Consider the following 12,195-nt stretch of genomic DNA (forward strand, 5'->3'; position numbering starts at 1 on the left):
GAGCTCTGTGAGTGCAGCTTTCTCCCGATTGAAGTGTAGAGTTTTTGAGGACTGGGACATTTGCAGAGAAACCAAAATGTTTGTTTACAAAGCTATTGTACCACCAACTTTACTGTATGTTTGTGAAGCATGGACCACTTATAAATGCCATCTCCAACTCCTCGAAAGATTCCATCAACGTTGTCTCTGAAAAATCTTACATATTACTTGGAAAGACATGCGAACTAATGCCAGTGTACTGGAAGAAGCAAAGATCACCAGTGCCAAAGCAATGATTCTTCAACATCAACTTTGTTGGACTGGTCATGTTGTTTGGGTGCCTGATTATTATCTTCCAAAGCAACTATTCTGAACTTAAAAATTAAAAGCGTAAGGCTGGTGGTCAACAAAAGAGGTTTAAACACTTTCTCAAGGCAAATCTAAAAAAATGTAGTATAAACACTGACAACTGGGAAACACTGGTTTGCGAGTGTTCCAATTAGCGAACAGCCTTTACCAAAGGTGTCATAAATTCTGAAGACACTTGAATTCAGGACGAAAGGGAAAAATGTGCTAAGAGGAAGGCATGTTTGGCAAACCCTCACCATGACCACCTTCCACCCAGACACTTATGTCCCCACTGTGGAAGGATGTGTGGATCCAGAATTGGACTCCACAGTCACTTACAGACCCATTGTTAAGACCGTGTTCATGGAAGACAATCTTACTCAGCTACAAGTGATCACCAAAGAAGAAGAAGAAGAAAGAAGATAAGAATATAAAAATGTACAACTATCTTTTTGATCTGGCCAATTGCCTATCTAGTCCAGCATCCTGTTGTCACTATGGGAGTCCTGCAAGCACGACCAGAGCAGAGGAGCCCTCTCCTCTCCTAAGGCCTCCAGCAACTGGTATTCAGAAGCATTACTGTCTCCAACCATGGAGGCAGAGCATAGCAGCTGTGGTTATCCATTGTCCTCCACGAATTTGCCCAATCTCTTTTTAAAGCCATTCCTTCCAGGGCATTGCCCCATCACTTTACTTACTGCAAACAGCCCAGTCTTCGGGGGAAGTGGATTTGTGACGCAATAGTGCCTGCAAACCCATAATTGTGCAGCCTAATTTTTTCACTATGTAACTGAATTCCTTCTTAAATTCCTTCCCGGATTTTTGTTCTGCTGAAAATTGGTGAGCCATTTTTACCCGAGGTGCCTGTGGACTTTGAATCCGTGTGATTAAAAGCAGATCAAGAAAAGTAGCTGCAGGGCTCTCCATTTCTCCTAGACCATTCCTGTTCAAATCAGTGGAACATCTTCTTAGAGCAGGTGGCTAAGAGGGATTACAGCCAGCTGAATGCTCTGTTCTGGTGCAAAGCAACTGTCACTATTTGGGGATGGGATTCGGCCACATACCAGCAAATTCAAGTTGCACATTTAATGCTGATTTGGAGTGCTTGTGCAATGAACCTGCTCCTCCCACCCACCTCCCCAAAACCAGCCTCCCCCCCACCCCTGTTTTGTTTTGTTTTGCAAATAAGTGTGGGATAACATTTGCTTCATGCAGTGTTGTATAACCTCCCTGCAAACCAGTTGGGATGAATGCTAAATAAACATGTCATCTGAAAGTATTCAAGGAGCAAATTTAAAAAGAGCCTTATTTTTCTATCCTGTCATAGAAGACTGCTGGAAAGATGCATTCTATGCCTTGTAGAAACTTAGAGTTGGGAGACATACTGAGGATAATGCAGCTCAACGTCCTGCAATGCATACATATGCAACTGTCCCATACGAAGATCGAACCTGCATCCTTGTCCTAGTCAGTACCACGCTCTAACCAACTGAGCTATCCAGGCTGGGTCCAAGCAAGTTCCTCTTTTTCCCCCTCTTGAAGGCAACACTAGCCAAGGAACGTGCGCTTAAGCCAACGGATTCCAGCACGTTTAATGGCACCGCCCCACAGCCCCTGGTTTGAGCAGAAATCTATGGGTTTGGGCACACCGGAGTCTACACAAGATCAAACCCTGTCTGTGTGATTTCTTACCCTAAGAGGCAGGGGGCGTGTTTTGGTTCTACTGTTCATCTAAGGGGGAAAAATGAACAAAAAGGACAAAAATATCAGTTAAATGATGAAGATATAATCGGCAAATTACACAAAACAAATTTCCGTTCAAAATTCAGACTCAGCAGCTGGAATCCCATTCACACCAAGTTTTGATGAAGCCCCATTGAGTCCAGCGGGATTTGTTTCCGAGTAAACACCCATGGGCTGCAAAGTTGCAATCCGGTATGCATTTACTCAGAAGTCAACCACACTGAAAGGGATTATGTGGGGCTGTGCTGCCAGAAGGCTACAACCCGTCCCGTGTACCCTTATTCATGAAGAATCCCCATTGAATTCAGTAGGCTCTGAATCAGAGTAGTCATCCCTAGAAGTGGGCTGCAAAAAATTGATGATGATCATAATAAAAAGCTTCGACCCTGTGCGCACTTACTTGGGAGCAAACCCCCATCGAACTCAATGGGGGTTGCTTTTGCGTAGGTGTGGATGGGTTCGTCAGCTGGATTCAATTCAACAGACTTTTTATACATGGTGTGTGCGCGCGTTTGTGCGTTTTAACTGGCCTCCCGGCAGCAAAGGGTGCTTTAAGCCTGGGGACATACTAAACGAACCTTTTCGCCAAGATGCAGCGAGGCGCTCTGTGTGTGCGAGACACAGGCGCGCGCTCTCTCGCACGCGCATACACACAAATACACTCATCGCAGACCGAGAGGAAGGCAAAGAGGCGCGCACAGCCACTCAGAGGCGGCGAGCGAGAGGGACCCGGGAAGGCATTGGCGGAGAAATCGCAGTCGGCAGAGCATCACCAACCAGAGGTGGTCTTTCCACCTATTTCCCAATATCATCCAAATCTGAAAAAAGGCGAGAAAAGAGCACTGGAGAGGCGGCGAGGAGAAAGAGAGAGGAAGCGAGCGAGCGGGAGAGCAACGCTGCCAGGCTATCTAGATCGCCGAGCCCTCAAAGTGCTGGGGAAATCACTCGGCTTGTGGAGAAGGGATGCTATGGTTTTTATTTTTTACCTGGGTTTCGCAGCCGTGAAATCTCCAGATCTGATCCTCGCCTCTCTCTCGTTTTCTCTTTTTGAGGGGGAGGAAATGAAAGAATAAAGATCTTTCGAAGAAACTCCTGGCACCAAAGACCTTAAGGGACTGAGAAGACCAGCTCTGGCCAAAAGAGGCTGGACAGCCCCAAACTGAAGAGCAGGCAAAAGGAGAGAGGCGTAAGAGGCAGTGTGAGAACTGGGGTAAGTGTCAACCTCTCTCCCTCCCTCCTCTCCACATCCATCCATCCCTTCGTGATTTCTCTCTGGCTGTAGTAGTTTATGAATGGCCTCTGGGCTGATTTTGGACTGTTCTGAAGGGGAGGGTTTTTTTTCCTGGGTTCGCGTCTTGCTGTCACTCCCCTTCCTCTTGCCCATTCTTAAGCTAATGGGTCGGTTTTGCCCATCGGGTGGTCTTGGCTGAGAAGAAGGATTTGCTTCTTTTTGGACAAAGTTCAGGTTGGAAGGAGAGCGGCTGGCTGGCTGGCTGGCTGGCTGGCATTGCAGCTGAAATATTCCCAGGACTGAACGGTGAAAAGAGGCAGCAGGAGAATGCGAGGAAAGGGCTCCCTTTGCTGACTGCAGTTTGCTGCCTTACAAAACAAGGAGGCATGTCTAAAGTTCCCGGGCTTTGGAGATTTCCTGGCACAGAGGTTGGCAAAAAAAAACCCCCACAGATAAAATGCATCAGAAAGCCAAACGTTACAGTGGCTCTGGCAGGAAGCAATGTGTGTCGCTGCGACTTGTGTAGAAGTTCAGGATGGGGTTTGGCTTGGGAATAAGGCAGTCTCCTCCTGAGTCAGTGAAGGAGAGGGGTAAAAGGTGATCCAAAAAAGATAGACATTTTTTGTGGGGGGGGGGAGGAGGGCAGAGTGAGGCAAAGCTGGAATTATCTAAAAATGCACAGATTCTATTCTGCGAGCAGTGGCTAAGAGGATGAGTGTGGACTGTTCACAGTTGGCTGAAAGAAGAGTTGAGAATGTGTTTTTTTTATGGTGTTACAGCTATATATAGTAAGTCTCACCCTTATCTGTGGAGAAATCAACATGGGCTTGTTTTGGCCAGTTCTGTCTATTCAAATCATAATCCGCTTCTTCTCCTTGAGCATAGAACTTGTGCAGTTGCCGACATCATCTATATTATATTTTAAAATGACACATAATGTGTGATTGTCACTTCTAAGTTTTCTCACTTGGGTAAACTTCCCGAAATTTTACACTGTGATGAAGGATAGCATGCAATAATTTTCTTTTTGTCTGTCATTCCCCTTCTCTCACACACATATGCAATACTATCTACAAAAGAGGTCTTAAGACCCTACAGCAGCAGCAAGAAAACTTTAAAGCAAACTGAAATCTCTCCAACACACTTTTCCTTAAGAACCTTAACTAACAAAGCCCATGGATCTGTTTTGTATTTTTTGAGATGGAGAGCCTGAGGTTATTTTTATTTTAATAAAATGAAATCAGGATAAGTAACTGAATAGTGTTTGAGTATCAGTGATGGGGCAACTGATCATTTTGGAATTCCAAGAGAAATCAAGGTCCATCACTGCCAGTTGATAAAAGTACACCTGGAATGTTTGTAAGGGGAAAAGCAGTCAGGGAGTGATTTTAAATTGGGAAATGGTGGGTAGAGTGGAAAATAGCTGTAAGAAAAGGAGAATTAGGATTCCAACACGTGCTCATGCTCAACAATGCAGTGTCTTGGAAATGCTCTTTATATTAAAAAAATACTTGGGCGTTCATTACATGTATATGCATGTAACATGTAGTATGCCCAGATATCCTGTGAACATTAGTGGAATGAGAAATATTTAGCCTCTTTTATACGTTTATTAGTGGAATTTTTTTGTTGTTGTTCTTGCTTCAGAGTCATGCTCATTGTTATTCCTTAAGAGTTTCTCTCTAGGTTTATTGTTCACCTGTGAGAGGCTGAACAAACTTCTGAAGATGTGCGGGAGTTGAACGCACATATTTTATAATAGCGGAAGTTCAAAATGTGTAGGAAATATGATTGATATGTGAACAAAGAATGTTCCAAAGCGGGGGAGAGGAATCAAATTCTCGAACATCCAGGCTCCATCTACCAAATTCAATTGAGCTGTGTGGTTGGGTAAGCACCATCATAAAAGTTATGATAGTTAAGAGCACAGCGACTGGAGGTCTGCCAGAACTGGGAGGGGGGGAAATCCTCCAAAACAAAAAAATCGAAGAACAGGAAATATCTGCTAATTGCCTCAATATGTGGAACTCTTATACCCGCACAATTAATGCTTCTGGAGCATGGGCTACAAGTGGCAATGACTGCTCAGGATTATTAATATATTGTGATGCTTATAGGGTGAATGTGTTTGGTCTTGCAAATTATTTCATCCAGATGTGAGTGAATCCACAGCGCTGAATGCATTTGCTTATTTCTATAGCTGCATCAGTGTTGCATGGTGAGGGTCATCTAAGGTGGGGGAAGGTTCCTGCCCCAAGCAACTAGCAGTCTGTGACTTGACGCTGGAGGAAGCGGATCAAAAGGCAGGGAGGCAGAGGAAGGACAAGCACAATAAAGGATCAATACAAGCAAATGCTGCTAGATGGACCATTTCGGCTGGGTGGTGTATCATTTGGGATTAGATGACTTCCATGTCCCTTCAATATGTGAGTATATTATATATCAGATCTGGGTAGCCAACATCTTGAAAAGGCAGTCCTTACTTTCTGTACCCACTGAAGTCAAGAGCAGAAGCACAAGGGAGGATATGGAGAGGTTGAGCAGAACATCTGAGTGGCAGGTTGGGGAGACCTGGTGTGGTTCAGTAACCAACGGACCTCGAGACTCGAGTTGTCTTTCAACCTCTGTTTATTGTCCTTAAGTGGACATTTGTCTCTCCATTACATCCTTTATAAAGCCAAGCAGCTTCTGAGGTCCAACAGAGATGGTGTTTGAAACCCAAACTGATTTCCTGTTTAGCTGTGAAGTTTTTCTTCACGCAATGCAGAATTGAATTTATGGGCCACTAGCATAGACAACTCTAAAAGGGGATTGGACCAATTCATGGAGGAGAAGTCTCTCAATGGCTTTTAGTCACAATTACTGTACCTCCTCCAGAATCAGAGGCAACATGCCTCTGAAAACCAGTCACTGGGGTTAAGCGGCAGAAGGCTGTTGCCCTCATGCCTTACTTTTGGGTTTTCTAGAGGTATTTGGCTGGTTCCTGCGGCAGCCATCCCAGCCAATCTCTATGGACCTTTGCTCTGAGTCAGCAAAGGTTTCCTCATGCTTTTGTTAATGTCCGTATCAATGCGGCAGCTTCAAATATGCATTTATTAGGTTTCTGTACTGCCCTTCCTCGCGATGGAGTCCATCTGAAGATTTTTCGGTGTACGAGAAACATCTGTGTATGAAAAACATGAAAACCGCATGTAGATCCTAACGGGGGACAATTGCACACATGTCTGGTTCATTGCATGTACCTGGATTTTGGTACATGCAGTAATTTGGTACATGCAAGGAGCCACATGTACAACTGCAGTCACCAGAGATGCAATTTCCTGGAGACTTGGTTTCAGGGTTTCCATTTAGGAAATCCACAAAGTGTTTATAACTAGCACCCCTTTCTTATTTTACAGGGCCAGGGTGAGGATTAAATAGCATGTAAACGTCTTTTAACTTGTCCTGAAACTTTATGTAGTGTGGTGCACAAATGGCCTCTCAAGATTCTCCACCATATTTTTGTGGAATAAAAATCGGGCTGTGTGTATGTGGAGAGAATGTTATCGTCTTTTTCCTCCGAGAGGAGGAGAAATTTTCTGTCAGTTTCTCAGGGGTGTGGCTTACTGGTGGTGGTGGTAGTAGCATGACTCGCCCCCTTCAGTTTTTTAAAATTTCTGTTTTGCTGCCCCTGCAATTTCAGCTACCTTGGCAGTCTGACCGCCATTTTGTTTCATCTGCAGCACCCTGAATCTAACATCCAACAGCACAAATGGTATTGTGGGAATAATACTAATAATAACAATTTTATTATTTGTACCCCACCCATCTGAATGGGTTGCCCCGGCTACTCTGGATGGCTTCCAACAAATATAATTTTTTAATGTTTAAAACATTAAAAACTTCCCTATACAGGGACAATACAATGGCATGGCAATCACACAAAATCACAGTGGAATAGCAAAACAACACAGTGATGTTTAAACAGTGGTCCATTGCTTCTAGTTATCTTTCCAGTTATGAAGTCTTAAAGGTAGGTAAATCTGCAAAAGGAGTAATTCTTTAAAAAACAAAACAAAAAATGAACTGTGGCTGAGATAATATTTTAAAGTACAATACCTCTAGAAATCTGAACATCACAGATAAGATATTTTGGGGGTGTGGACAAAGATGTTCATTTGTGATTGATGTTCATATGGATTATTTCCAGAGCAAATGTTGACAACCAAAATGAAATAAAATGGTGGAGAGTATTGACAGAAAATTCTACAAAGTGGCTCTTTTTTTTCTAGGGAAGAAAAATCTCAGAAACTTTCTTTAAAAAAAGCAGGGGTGGGAGGTTCGGATGAATTTATGTTAGGAACATGGCAGAAAAGAAATCTGCATGGAAGAGAAGAAAAAGTCAGCCTTTGTGTTACTTTTCAGATTGGTGATTTAAATGGCGGACTTCTTAAAGAGAAAAAAAATGCCATGGAAATGCTAAGTAATAGTTAAAAAAGAGAGAGTGCCCTACCATTTGAAAGGGAGATAAGAAGGTTTTCACTAGAAAAGATAGCCTAACCTTTAAGAAAAGATCAAGGCGCTCTCTGAGGATAGCTCAGATAAACATGATGCAGCTGTTAGGGTAATAGAAGTACTCATACAAAGTAGCTGGAACGAGTCGGCTAAGTAACATGAAGCACGCGGGATTTTGTCCGTACCCTAAAAGCAAGGTCAGGGCTCGTAGTTTGCTGGAGTCCACTGAATTAGTTGCTGACATAGGGAGCCTATTGGGGAATCGGCGGGTTTGATTTATGTGGTTTACAGAAAGAAAGAAAGAAAGAAAGAAAAAAAATCACCCCGTTTGGTACTCCAAGAAAACTATTGATTCTGCAAAGGAAAGGTTGATTGCATTGGAACAGATTCAGGAGAGATCCAGGGACCAGCGGGGGTCAGCAAAGGGTAAAGAGTTCTGTGTAGAGATAAAAGCACACCTTTCTGTGTTGAGGCAGTCTAAAGATGCTGCCCTTTCGTTTCGTTTCCACGAACTGAAACCATCTTGTCAAGGGGCTATTTTGTTAAGGAGATACAATGGAAACTTAGCCGCTGAAATTTGCTTGTGTGTGTGTGTCTTCAAGATGTTTCACTGACAAACCGAAAACAAAAACAAAAAAAGGCATAAAGTATTACTGTTTGCAAACATGCCATGCAAACAGGTGCATTAGTCGGGAAGCTGAGATTAGTTGCAGCTCCCTGTCATCTTGAACCCCCCCCCCCCAGTGCAAACCTGAATCTACTGCTAGCACATAATGTATGAAATGGTCCCTATTTAACTGGTATATTCCTAAAGACTTACAGCAAAGTTCTATGCATGTTTGCTCCAAGTCTCATTGAATTTCATGGGCTCTACTTCCAAACAGATGCATTGCACACAGACTTGCTGTTTTTATTTAAACACAGCAATTACACATGCAATTTATTTATTTGGAAGTAAGTCCCGTGAAACTTTGGGAAACATACACAGGACTTGGCTGTGGCCTTGTTTCATTCATTTCTGTGAGACTTACTTCTGAGTAATCGTGCATGGAATGAGGCTGCAAGGCTGCCTTCTTGAGCATGCTTACTTGGGAGTAAGTCTGGGACATACATGCAAGTCAAAATACTTAGGCTTGTGCATCTTCCGCAGAACTGATTTCTGAGTAAGCATGCATATTATTAGATTGCAAATTAGTCATTTTCACAGTTAATGTAAATCACTTATGGCCCTAATGGAGGCAGAGAAATGGATGAATTGTTAAGAAATCAAGGTGGTTGAGGTATCAAACTTGCCTCGTATTTACTCAGAATTCTGGCTTTGTCAGTTTCCCTCAAATCCAAAATAACTCAAATCATACAAATTTACAGGTGAGAACCAAACTTCATCATCCACCCAGGAAAGAAAAAGAGAGAGAGAGAGAGAAAAGGAGGGGAAAAAATGACCACATTTTAGGGGAAGTGCAAAATAGGAAAATCTCATTTGCTGCAGATGTGACCTTTTGACCCAGCACTCCCCAGTCAGAGCTTCTCAAGGCCAATACAGAAATGCCCCAGATGTCCCCACCAAAAACAGTGGGGCATATCTAAATGTTGCCCGCATTCCATTTCCCCAAGACATATGTATCCCTCTGAATCATAACCGTGATGACCGACTTGTTATTTCCGACTGATGTTTTTTGTGCGTGTGCTAAAATAGTTCCTTGCTTCCAGCTTCCGAGAGCTTTTTTTCCATTCCTCCAAACGCACCGTATAATTTCCCACTGTTCCTTTGCACCCTCCATATGTTCAGGCAAACAGCTTGCATGTTACGTTTTCTGTCAGTTTCTGAAAAAGCCTAGATAACTCATGCCACTTCTTAGAGTTTAAAAATACAAACAACCCCTTGAAAGCTGCCAGGGTTGGAGCGGCTTGCATTTTTAATTCCTGCGTCTCTCACAGTGTCCAGTTGGTTGCTGCTAGCTTTGTACGACTGCAGGGATTCTGGACATATGGCTGTTTTTCTTCCGCGAATACTTTCTCGAGCGCTTTAGCAGGCTGATGTTCCAAAAAGGGAAAGAAAGCATATTCTTGCAGCTTCTCCTTTATGATAGGGAAGGGGGTTGATTGGAAGCCACAGGGGTCCCCGTATAATTTTATTCTCTGAGCATTTGGAATCGATAACTGTATGTCGGAGGCTGTTCCATTTTCAAATTACATCCTTAACACCCAATGACATGCATTTGTATTTTATGTAATATTGGTTATGGCGGGGGGAATATTTAAGCTGGAGTGCTTTCACTGAACATGCCCCTGTTCTCCTCTCTCATAAGCATTACTCACAATCTGTGTGCGCAAGTGTGACCAAGTTGTGTAGATTTAAACTCTGTTGCGGTTCAGAAAAATCTAATCAAATTATGAATTGTTCAGGGTACTGTACTGGGGAGGGTGCAAAACAAAGAATGGAAGATGTGAACTGTGGGGAAGACTGAAGATACTGGACCAGCAGTGGAGGCACTGGGCAGTCACAAAGCAAAGATGGGAATCTAGTCACCACCAAGGCTGTGATTCCTTGATGTTGCCACTGCCTTGCCTTGACACATCTCTGTCCAACTGAGCACATTACTGCCACCGCTGGGATAGTATCAGCCCCGCACCCCACTGCTGTATTGGGCGCTCATAGAATCATAGAATTTTAGAGCTGGAAGGGGACCCTGAGGATCATCTAGTCCAACCCTCTGCAATGCAGGAACATGCAGTTGCCCCATATGGGGATCAATCCTGCAACCATGGCATTATCAGCACCGCACTCTAACCGACTGAACTATCCATTCATTTGACAGTCGATCCTACTGCTTTCATAAGCTTTTATTTACAAGTGAAGTGTGTTCGAGAATTGGGATGTTTCCGATTGAAGTCAGTGATGGGAGCAATAATCTAGGCAACCTCGGCCCTCCAGATGTTTTGGGACTACAACTCCCATGATCCCTAGCTAACAGGACCAGTAGTCAGGGATGATGGGAACTGTAGTCCCAAAACATCTGGAGGGCCAATTTTGCCTATGCCTGGTCTAATATTAAATAATTTGTTACAGTGGTACTTCTAGTTAAGAACTTAATTCATTCTGGAGGTCCGTTCTTAACCTGAAACTGTTCTTAACCTGAAGCACCACTTTAGCTAATGGGGCCTCCTGCTGCCACCGTGCCGCCCGATTTCTGTTCTCATCCTGAAGCAAAGTTCTTAACCCAAGGTAATATTTCTGGGTTAGCAGAGTCTGTAACCTGAAGCGTCTGTAACCCGAGGTACCATGGTAATTGACTCAAATATTCTTGTGGTGGAAGTGAGACCTGTGGTTTAGTCCCACATCACTGGTGAGGAAGACTGTACCCGGTGCTTTTTTCTTCTTCTAAAATTTTTGTTAGGGGTTAGGGTTAGGGTTAGGGTACTCTCATTTTGACTCAAAACCCCCCACCATTTTATAGTTCAAATTGGGAAAAATAAATACAGTAAATGGACAAAAGTACAAAGATTCACAAAATGTTTAGGGGTATGCATATCCCTGTGTCCCCCCCCCCCCGGAAAAAAGCACTGACTATACCACATCATAATGCAAGTGTGTGTTACCAGACCTCCATAGGTACACATGGCCCTTTTTCCATTCAGCCTTTAGGCTTTTCCCACCGTGTACCATGCCTAAGGTTATAGGCGGTCTTTTGGCCACTCACACAGGGATGAACAAGCAGAGATTACTGTACATCCAGTGGTGAAAGGAAATGGGCTCTGCACTCCTTTGGTTCCTAGGTCGGTGTTCTAGGGGCTATCGGAAGAACTAGATTTCCCTCTCTGAGGGCAGAGAGTTGAACGCCAGTTGTTGGAAACTGCAGGAGGGGAGAGAGCTGTTGTGCTTAGGTCTTGCTTGCAGGCTTCCTGTGGTCATCAGGTTGGCCACTGTGAGAGAGGTATGTTGGATGAGATGGGCCATTTGTCTAACCGGCAGGGCTTTCTAGATGTTTTTATGTCGGGTTCCCCCTCACTGCACCACGGAAAGTCAAGCAACGTTTGTCCCTCCGATCTCAGAGCTCTGAAATCTATACGGTCAAAAAGCGGCAAGGACTGAACTGAAGGACCCATTGTCTTCCCAGTTCCCTGGAGCATTGGGAACAATGGGGAGGAAACAGCAGCAGCAGCAGCAACAACAACAACACCACCACAACTTTTGCAAGCACACTCACCCCTTTGAGAACTACAAAAATGAAAAATAAGACCTGCTTGATATTAGAGTACAGGCAAAAAGGGTTATGAGCCTTTTTTCTTTGTTTCTTTCTTTTTTAAAAAAGCTTCACTCTTTTTCCAAATCCATGAAATCTTCCTTGCCATACCCATAGCATCCGCATGATCTCATTTAACGTTGTCTTGCATATAAT

At 43.7% G+C, this 12,195-nt stretch overlaps 1 protein-coding gene across 3 annotated transcripts in view; it reads left to right on the forward strand.

Moving 5' to 3' along the window:
• The first annotated feature begins 2,736 nt into the window (after nt 1–2,736).
• Nucleotides 2,737–12,195, forward strand: part of CNTN5 (contactin 5) — a 661,907-nt gene continuing 652,448 nt past the window's right edge. For all 3 annotated transcript variants that reach the window (XM_083436171.1, XM_083436170.1, XM_083436173.1), the window contains exon 1: nt 2,737–3,280. The gene's annotated coding sequence lies outside the window, so the exon portion shown is untranslated. The remainder of the gene's footprint in view (nt 3,281–12,195) is intronic.

Source organism: Podarcis tiliguerta (assembly GCF_965153285.1).
Source record: "Podarcis tiliguerta genome assembly, chromosome: 4".
Lineage (NCBI taxonomy): Eukaryota > Metazoa > Chordata > Lepidosauria > Squamata > Lacertidae > Podarcis > Podarcis tiliguerta.